Source organism: Musa acuminata, chromosome BXJ1-6 (assembly GCF_036884655.1).
Source record: "Musa acuminata AAA Group cultivar baxijiao chromosome BXJ1-6, Cavendish_Baxijiao_AAA, whole genome shotgun sequence".
NCBI lineage: Eukaryota > Viridiplantae > Streptophyta > Magnoliopsida > Zingiberales > Musaceae > Musa > Musa acuminata.
The window spans coordinates 32,135,629-32,144,679 of record NC_088332.1 but is presented as its reverse complement, the minus strand read 5'-3'; the positions used below and the strand labels follow the sequence as shown (position 1 = coordinate 32,144,679).

Here is a 9,051-nt window from a genome sequence, read left to right as displayed (position 1 = left end):
CGGAAATAAAGCCATTCAAGAAGGCACTTTTGATATCCATTTGAAATAGTTTAAAATTATTACTACTAGCATAGGCAAGGAGCATCCTTATGGCTTCTAATCTTGTCACAGAAGCGAAGGTTTCTTCGTAGTTGATACCTTCTTCTTGGTTGAAACCTTTGGCCATTAATCTAGCCTTGTTTCTAACCATGATACCGCATTCGCCTTGCTTATTTCTAAAGACCCATTTAGTACTAATGACTAAATGGTCACTAGGTCTAGGAATAAGCTTCCATACCTCATTCCTCTCAAATTAGTTTAATTCCTCTTGCATTGCAATGACCCAAAAATCATCTTTTAAGGCCTCGTCAATGCATTTAGGTTCGATTTAAGAAAGGAAGGCAGCGTTAGCACAAAAATTCTTGAAAGAAGAACGAGTCTGAACCCCTTTTGATGTATCTCTTATAATTAGCTCCTTTGGATGAGCATCTATATACTTCCATTCCTTGGGTAAGGAAATTTTGGAAGAAGATACCTCCAAGTTGCCATTTTTAGGAGGGGGTTCATTTAAATTCAAATTATCAAAACCAAAATCATCATCAAAATCAGTTTTCTTTAAATCAGAAATTTCATTAAAAACTACATGAATAGACTCTTCTATAACTAAGGTTCTCTTGTTGAAAACACGAAAAGACTTAGAAACAGAATAATAACCAAGAAAGATGCCTTCATCGGATTTAGCATTAAATTTTCCTAAGGCATCCTTTTTATTCAAAATCTAGCATTTGCAACCGAAAACTTTAAAATATGAAACATTTGGTTTTTTGTTATTCCATAATTCATAAGGAGTTTTTGATGAAAACGGTCTTATTAGAACCCTATTCATGATGTAGCAAGCCGTATTCACGGCTTCGGCCCAAAAATACTTGGGTAGACTATGTTCATTTAACATAGTCCTTGTCATTTCTTGTAGGTTTCTATTTTTTTCTTTCAATTACTCCATTTTATTGAGGATTTCTTAGAGTGGAGAAGTTATGATTGTATCCATTAACTTCACAAAGATTTTGGAAATCACGGCTTTGAAATTCGCCACCGTGATCACTCCGAATTGATGAAATCATAAAGCCTTTTTCATTTTGAGTGAGTTTACAAAATTTGGAGAAACACTTGAAATAATCACTTTTGTGAACTAAGAAATAGGTCCAAGTGTACCTAGTATAGTCATCCACAATTACAAAAGCATATTTGCTTCCTCCTAGACTTGTCGTGTTAATTGGTCCAAATAAGTCCAAATGGATCAATTGTAATGGTCTAGTGGTGCTAATTTGATTTTTTGGTTTGAAACTAGTTTTTATTTGTTTACCTAGTTGACATGCATCGCATACTTTGTCCTTATTAAACTTCATATATGGAATCCCTCGTACTAATTCTCTAGATGAGATCTTAGATATCAGTTTCATGCTTGCATGGCCTAATCTCCTATGCCAAAGCCAAGCATCATCATTTAGAGCAGAGAAGCACATCTCATTACTTAGTTCATCAAGGTTGATGGTGTAGACATTATTTTGTTTTAATGCAATCATAGTCATGTTATTGTTTGGTTTTTCAATAATACACATATTTGATTCGAATCTAACGATATAACCTTTATCGCATAATTGACTAATACTCAAGAGATTATGTTTCAATCCATCAATTAGTAAAACATCATCAATAGAAAAACTTAATTTGTTACCTATAGTTCCCTTGCCAATGATTTTGCCTTTGTTGTTGTCTCCGAAGGTGACGTACCCTTCTTCTTTGCTAGTGAGCATAGAGAAATGAGATGGATCTCCAGTCATATGTCTTGAGCATCCACTATCGAGATACTATCTTTTGCTCCTAGCTTGTGGGTTTGTCTGCAAAAGAGGGTGATTTTTAGGTACCCATTTGATTTTGGGTGCCTCAAAAATTGATCCACTAATTTTGTTATTCATTATTGAATTATTTATAGTTTCTTTAGGAACCCATATTAATTTATGTGGACTAATTTTCCTAAATGGACATTTGTAGGTAATATGTCCGGATTTGCAACAAAAGTTGCATTTCATATAAGATGAAACATGTAATGTAGGTCCTTTTATGAAAGTGGTAGGATTTTGATGTGATCCTTTTAAAATCCAATTCCACTTCTATTTGCGACGTGACCTTTGTTTGCAAGGATCATGTCTAATCCTTTGCTACCAACCTTAAAATTGTTTAAGGTTTCTTTAAGAAGCAAATTTTTATTTTTTATTGCTTCTAAATGCTCACACTTAGAGCATGGAGGAGTTTGAAGACTATCAAACTTATTTTGTAGGAAAACATGCTCTTTCTTTAAAATATTTAACTTCTTATTAATAATTCTACATTAATCAAATAATTCATGAAAAGCGATAGAGAGTTCTTGTAATATCCCCCACTTTTAAAAATGTATTAATAAGGATTTATATGTAAATTGGGGGACCTATATGTAAATATAGAAATTACAAGGACTAAACTGCTAAGTTGCAAGAAGAAAAAAAAAAAGAAAAGGAAAAACCGAAAATTCGGTATTATCCCACCGCCTCCCACGCAGAAAGAGAGTGAGAGCGGTGGGGCGTGAGGAGAAGAAGGAGAGTGGTTGAAGAAAAGAAGAAGAAGAGGGAAAAGAAGAGAGGAGGAAGAAGAGAGGAAGAAGAGGGAGAAGAGAAGAAGATGAAGAAGAAGAAGAAGAGAAGGTGGCTGCAGCGAGGGCTGCAGCGAGAAGCTGTGGGGCGTGGGGAGAAGAAGAGAGGAAGAAGAGGGAGAAGAGAAGAAGAAGAAGAAGAAGAAGAAGAGAGGAGGATAGCTGCGGCAAGGCTGCAGCGAGGAGGTGTGTGGCTTTGGGGAGGAAAAGGGAAGAGGAGAAGAAGAGAAGGAGAAGAAGAGGGAAAAGAGAGGCAGCTGCAGCAGCCAGGGCTGCAGCACCTCTGTTTCCCGCAGGTGGAAACCGAGGAGAGGATGTGTGGGGCGTTGAGGATGAAAAGGGAAGAAGAAGAAGAAGAAGAAGAAGAAGAAGAAGATAGCTGCGGCAAGGCTGCAGCGAGGAGATGTGTGGCCTTGGGGAGGAAAAGGGAAGAGGGGAAGAGGAGAAGAAGAAGAAGAGGAAGAGAAAGAGGTGTGATACCTCTGTTTCCTGCAGAGGAAACAGAGGAGAGGGTGTGTGTGACGCCGGGGAAGAAGGGGCTGCAGCTGCGGCGATGGCAGCTGCAGCTGGAAGAGAAGAAGAAGAGGAAGATGAGCAGGGGAGGAGGGAGAGGTTGCGGCCGTGGCTGCGGCCGCGACTGCAGCAGTTGCAGCGGGGAGAGAAGAAGAAGAAAGGAAGGAGAAGGAAGAGGAGAAGGGAAAGAAGTAGCTGCGGCTGCGGTTGTGGCAGCTGCAGCTATGGCAGGGAAAGAGGAAGAGAAAAAGGAAAGGAAGAAGAAGAGAAAGGGAAGGAGAGGAAGAAGAGAGGAAGAGGAGAAGGGGCTGCAGCTGCGGCGATGGCAGCTGCAGCTGTGGCAGGGAAAGAGAAAAAGGAAAGGAAGAAGAAGAGAAAGGGAAGGAGAGGAAGAAGAGAGGAAGAGGAGAAGGGGCTGCGGCTGCGGTGATGGCAGCTGCAGCTGTGGCTGGGAAAGAAGAGAAGGAAAGGAAGAAGAAGAGAAAGGGAAGGAGAGGAAGAAGAGAGGAAGAGGAGAAGGGGTGGCAGCTGCGGCAGTGGCAGCTGCAGTTGGAAGAGGAGGAGGAAATAGAGCAGGGGAGGAAGAAGAGGCTGCGACGTTGAAATCAGTTTGTTGGAAACTCTGAGTGTGGTGGCTGCGGCCGTGGCTGCGACTCCGGCTGCGGCTGCGACGTTGGCTGCGGTAGCTGCGGCAGCGGTGGTGGCTGCAGTAGCTGCAGTAGCTGCTTTTGGGAAAGAGAAAGAGTAGGAACGATAGAAGGGAAGAAGGAAATAGTGCAGTGGAAGGGGGCTGCGGTTGTGACCGCAGTTGCGATTGTGGCAGCGGCAACGGCGGCGGCTGTGGCAGCTGCGTTTGGGAAAGAAAAAGAAGGAATGAGAGTAAGAGAGAGCAGGTGATTGTGCCTCGATGTTCGACACGTGATGTAGTTACGAAGAAAGGAAGAAAACGGGAGCACAAAACGAAACAGAGAGAGGACACGGAGGAAAAGTAGAAAGATTGGACTGGCACCTTCCTTGGATATTCAGATCAAAATATTTGAAAGGCAAGTTTCCCACTTGTTTCGATCCTTTCTATTGCAAGTTTCCCACTTGTTTCGATCATTTCTATTGCAAGTTCCCTGATCGTTTCTCCTATAATTGCTCTGATATGTCTTATTGCAAGTATCCTGATCTTCCTCACTGCCATTTTTATCTCTACATTTGCTTTGAATATGAGGAACTTTGAATTGTTCTAGCCTTGCATTTGTTATATCTCCTGTTTAAACGTAACGATTCGAATCTGTGCAACTTTTGAGATTCTGACCTTTTGATACCGAGCTGCCTATAAGTCTTTGTTGGAAACTCTGATTTGTTCAAAACTGATTTCATTGGAAACTAGACTCGTAGACCTTTCTTTGATATATGGATTGAAAGATTTGGAATCCAAACACCTGCCCAGTTATCTGTTGAATCTGACATTATGAATTCTGCCAACAGAGATTTTGTTCTACGACACTTGCTTACCAAATTATTTGTAACTCTCTCTGTTGGACAGTTCAATTCCTATGAAGCCTGTCTTATCTGAAAGTATTATCCAATGATTATTTCTGAGTAAATTGGAGCACGATTGATAGTTTGAATCATTTGTTCAATGTGCCTCTTGTATTCTGCCAGAAATCGAGCTTTGGTCGATTTCTCATATTCTGGTTTCATTCCTTTGGAAGTTGATATCCTTTAGCTTTCTTATTCAATTGAGCTATATATTACTGCTTTGAGTTCTTGTATACTCTTGTCCTTAAAATTATTGCATTCTTGAAAACCATTGTGGAACGTTTATGCTATATCGTATTGACCCATATAGGCACATGTATATTCCATTGTTCCGCATTTGCTCCCGATATGTGCCTATTCCAGTTCATTCATTTTGACATTGAATTTATCTAACCTTCTTATTTGAATTGAGCTATATATGATTGTTTGGAATCCTTGAATGCTCTTGCTTTCATTTCGTTTCCAAATCTGAATACATTTGTGAGAGATTTGTTCCTTGCATCATATTTGACTCGTAAAGGCACATGTACGTTTGTTGTTCCGCGTGTGCTTCCGATATATGCTATTTATTGTTCGTACTGCCCTTTTGTACTCTGGTGTTTGTGGGATTGTCTGGACCTTTGCCAGAAATGGTAAAGGGTATGCGCTGATTTGCCCGCTTTGTGGGGTCCCGCTTTGTGGGATATTCTGGTATGCGCTTATTTGCCCGCTTTGTGGGGTCCCGCTTTGTGGGATATTGCTTAGAGCCTGCGATGCTCTGCCGGCCCCTTTGACTTCACCTAGACGTGGGTGGATGGAGCTCCCAGACGTGGGAGACTTTTGTCAGGTGGTCATTCAGAAATGGATGAATCACATTCTGACTGAGATCCCACTACACCTTCTGTATGATTGATATGATATCCGGAGCTTTGGTTATGTGTTTCTGTACATGCTTTGGATAAGATTGATATGTTTGCAACGTCAAAGACGACGTTTGAGCTTCTGTACGATATTTGTTTTCGATATGCTCTGAAATGCTTCATTCACTGATGATATGCTTCGAAATGTTCCATATGCCGTTGATATGCTCCGGAACATTTCATATGCCATTGATATGCTCCAATTACTCTGTGCTCCATTTGCTATGAACTGATATGTTCTGAAATGTCCTATCTGCCATTGATATGTTCCAATTACTCTGTGCTCCATTTGCTATGAACTGATATGTTCTGAAATGTCCTATCTGCCATTGATATGTTCCAATTACTCTATGCCCCATTCGTTATGGATCAAATATGTTTTGAATGACATGATACGTATGATTTGGTATCTATTGAGATGGTATCCTTGAGAATTCTTGTATTCTGCCTTGCATTATGATACCTTACTCGTTTGAAACCGTTCCTTTTGTTCTGAATATGCTTTGTCACTTGCTGAGCCGTTTTTGGCTCACTCCGTTGTTATATAAATCTTTCAGGTCAGCTTGTCACTCTTCGAGATGTTTGATTTGGGCTGAGGCAGTGGATAGCTATTCAGAATAATGGGCAAGTCTGGTTGGTTATTACGATATTGTTGTATAAGTATGCCTTGTATATAATGAAATGTTGTCGATGAACCGAAATAGATATACTGTGTCCAAGTGTTAGGAGATCTCTCTTATTTGGAATTTCAGAATGTTAAGTCTAATTTATGGTGATATTAACTTGTGGTGAATAGTTGGAGTTCTGATTGTATAATTTATTTAGCTTGTGGATTTATAAATGTTGTTCATGTTTGTCAAGTTGGCTTGGGTTGCCATAAATGTGAATTATCGAGTGATGTGATATATGATTATAAACTGCACAGGTTTTATGGATGTGAATATGAATAGAATGTTTTCAGTGTCCTCAAACGTTAGTTTGGATCCTGGATTGGTCTGTGACGAAAATTTTAAAATTCATGGATATTTTGAGGTGCGTGACAGTTCTTCAAAAGATAAATCTTCATTAATTAAATCACATACCTCTTTTCCTAAAGCCATTAGCGTGAAGTTTGCCTCATCTTTGCTGCTAGCTTCTTCACTTTCGGAATCACTTGAATCGTCCCAAGTTGCCTTTAGAGCTTTCTTCTTCTTTGGTTGCTTCTTCTTGGCTTGGGGGCATTCATTTTTGAAATGCCCTGGCTTCTTGCATTCATAGCATATCACTTGGTCCTTTTTATATTCAAGTATGTTTTTGGTGTTATTTTTAAATTTGTTCTTTCTTAAAATTTTTTTAAATTTTTGAGTCAAGAGTGCAATGTCATTTTCACTGTCCTCATCACTTGATGTTCCTTTCAAGTGATCTTCTTGTGATGTGAGTGCCATATCCTTCTTGTTCTTTGGAAGGGGGTTCTCGAGTTCGTCATGATCTTAACACGTCATTTCGTAGGTCATTAGAGACCCAATAAGTTCTTCAAGAGGGAATGTTTTAAGGTCCTTGGCCTCTTAAATGGTCGTAACTTTTGGATCCCAACTTTGAAGAAAGGATCTTAAGATTTTATTTACTAGTTCGAAGTTAGAGAAATCTTTACCAAGAGCTTTGAGTCCATTGATGACATCCGTGAAACGGGTGTACATGTCTCCGATAGACTCACTTGGTTTCATTCGGAAGAGTTCATAAGAATGCACAAGGATGTTGATTTTGGACTCTTTCACTCGGCTAGTGCCTTCATGAGTGACCTCAAGAGTTCTCCAAATATCAAAAGCCGAATCACAAATTGAAACACGATTAAACTCATTTTTGTCTAGTGCACAAAACAAGGCATTCATAGCCTTTGCGTTTAAAGCAAAAACCTACTTCTTCGATTCATTCCATTCGCTCATCGGAAGAGAAGATTTTTGAAATCCATTTTCGACAATAGTCCAAAGCTCGAAATCCATGGAAATGAGGAAGATCCTCATACGGGTCTTCTAATATGTGTAATCCGACCCATTAAACATAGGTGGACGTGTGATAGAATGACCCTCATACATGCCGGAGTAAGCCATCTCTCTTTGGTATTAAACCAAATATGAGAGTGAGCCTCGCTCTGATACCAATTGTTAGGATCGGAGCGGCACTAAGAGGGGGTGGTGAATTAGTGCAGCGGATTAAAACTTGTAAGTTCGAAAATGATTCCATAAAATGCAAGGAGATTTCGCTTTGATTGTAACTTGAGTAAAGTAAGAAACCGGAAACGATTGTAGAAAGGTAAGTACTCACAAATTCAATGAACACGCCAATTTAAAGTGGTTCAGTCAAATGACCTACATCCACTTGTGAAGCCTTCTTCAATGAGGCATCCAACTTCCACTAGCAAATCACTTTGAAGGGAAAGGACTAATACCTATCTTACAACCTTTACAAGTGGTTCACACTCTTACAATTTTTCAACAAGAAGAAAGGAGGTGAACACTCAAGCAATTTGAAAACAAGACTTGCTAAGACTTTGCTAAGGCTCTTATCTCAAACTAATGCTTTGCAAAAGTTGTATTCTCTGCTGAGAATTGAGGGGTATTTATAGGCCCCAAAAGGATTCAAATTTGGGTTCCAAATTTTGAATTCTCTTGGGTTTCCGAGACTGGCAGTGCCACCGCCTGTCAATGTCTGTCAGATGGTGTACTGGCGGTGCCACCGCCTAATCTCGGGTGCTGGGCGATGCCACCGCCTAGTCTAGTGGTGCCACCGCCTGACACTTCGGGCTCTGGGCGATGCCACCGTCCGTCCTTACATATCTCTAGTTTGGTTTTAATTCCATCCCAAACCAGGTCACTTTTGGGCCCAATTGGCCCCTAACCAAGATATAGGATTATCCCTTAATCCTAACCCTAATTACATGTGAACTACATACCCAAAAATATAATCCTAAGCAAGTTTTTAACCGGCAAACGTCGAGTTTTGTTTCGGCGAGCTTTCCTGCGATCTTCCGACGGACTTCCGATACGCCCTCGGGTTTCTTTCGATGAACTCCCAGCAGCCTCCCGATCTTGTGACGAATTCAACGAGTAGCCGAGCCTTCTCGGTGATCTCTGTGAACCTCTGACGATCTCTTCGGCAGACTTCCGAAAGTTCCGACACGTCTTCGATCTTTCTTGGTTAGTTCCGACAGCATCACCGACGAATCTTCAGACTCTCAAACGTCGATCGAACTTGACTCCGGTATCCTTGCTTTATGTTTTTAGGCTATCATAGTTAATCCTGCACACTTAACTTCAATAATATGGATTAGATCAATTAACCCATCAATTGATTTCATCATCAAAATCCGAGATTCAACACTTTTTTGCCTTCCTTTTCTTTTGGGTCTCACCATCATAGAGAATTGATTAAGCCTTCTTGATAGTGCTCTCTACCTCCCTCAATATA

At 40.4% G+C, this 9,051-nt stretch overlaps 1 long non-coding RNA gene across 1 annotated transcript; it reads left to right on the top strand.

The window, feature by feature from the left end:
- The first annotated feature begins 3,345 nt into the window (after positions 1–3,345).
- Positions 3,346–6,467, top strand: LOC135676673 (uncharacterized). The gene is made up of 2 exons (XR_010514379.1): positions 3,346–4,221; positions 6,165–6,467. It is a non-coding gene; the product is annotated as an uncharacterized LOC135676673 (long non-coding RNA).
- Positions 6,468–9,051: the final 2,584 nt, after the last annotated feature.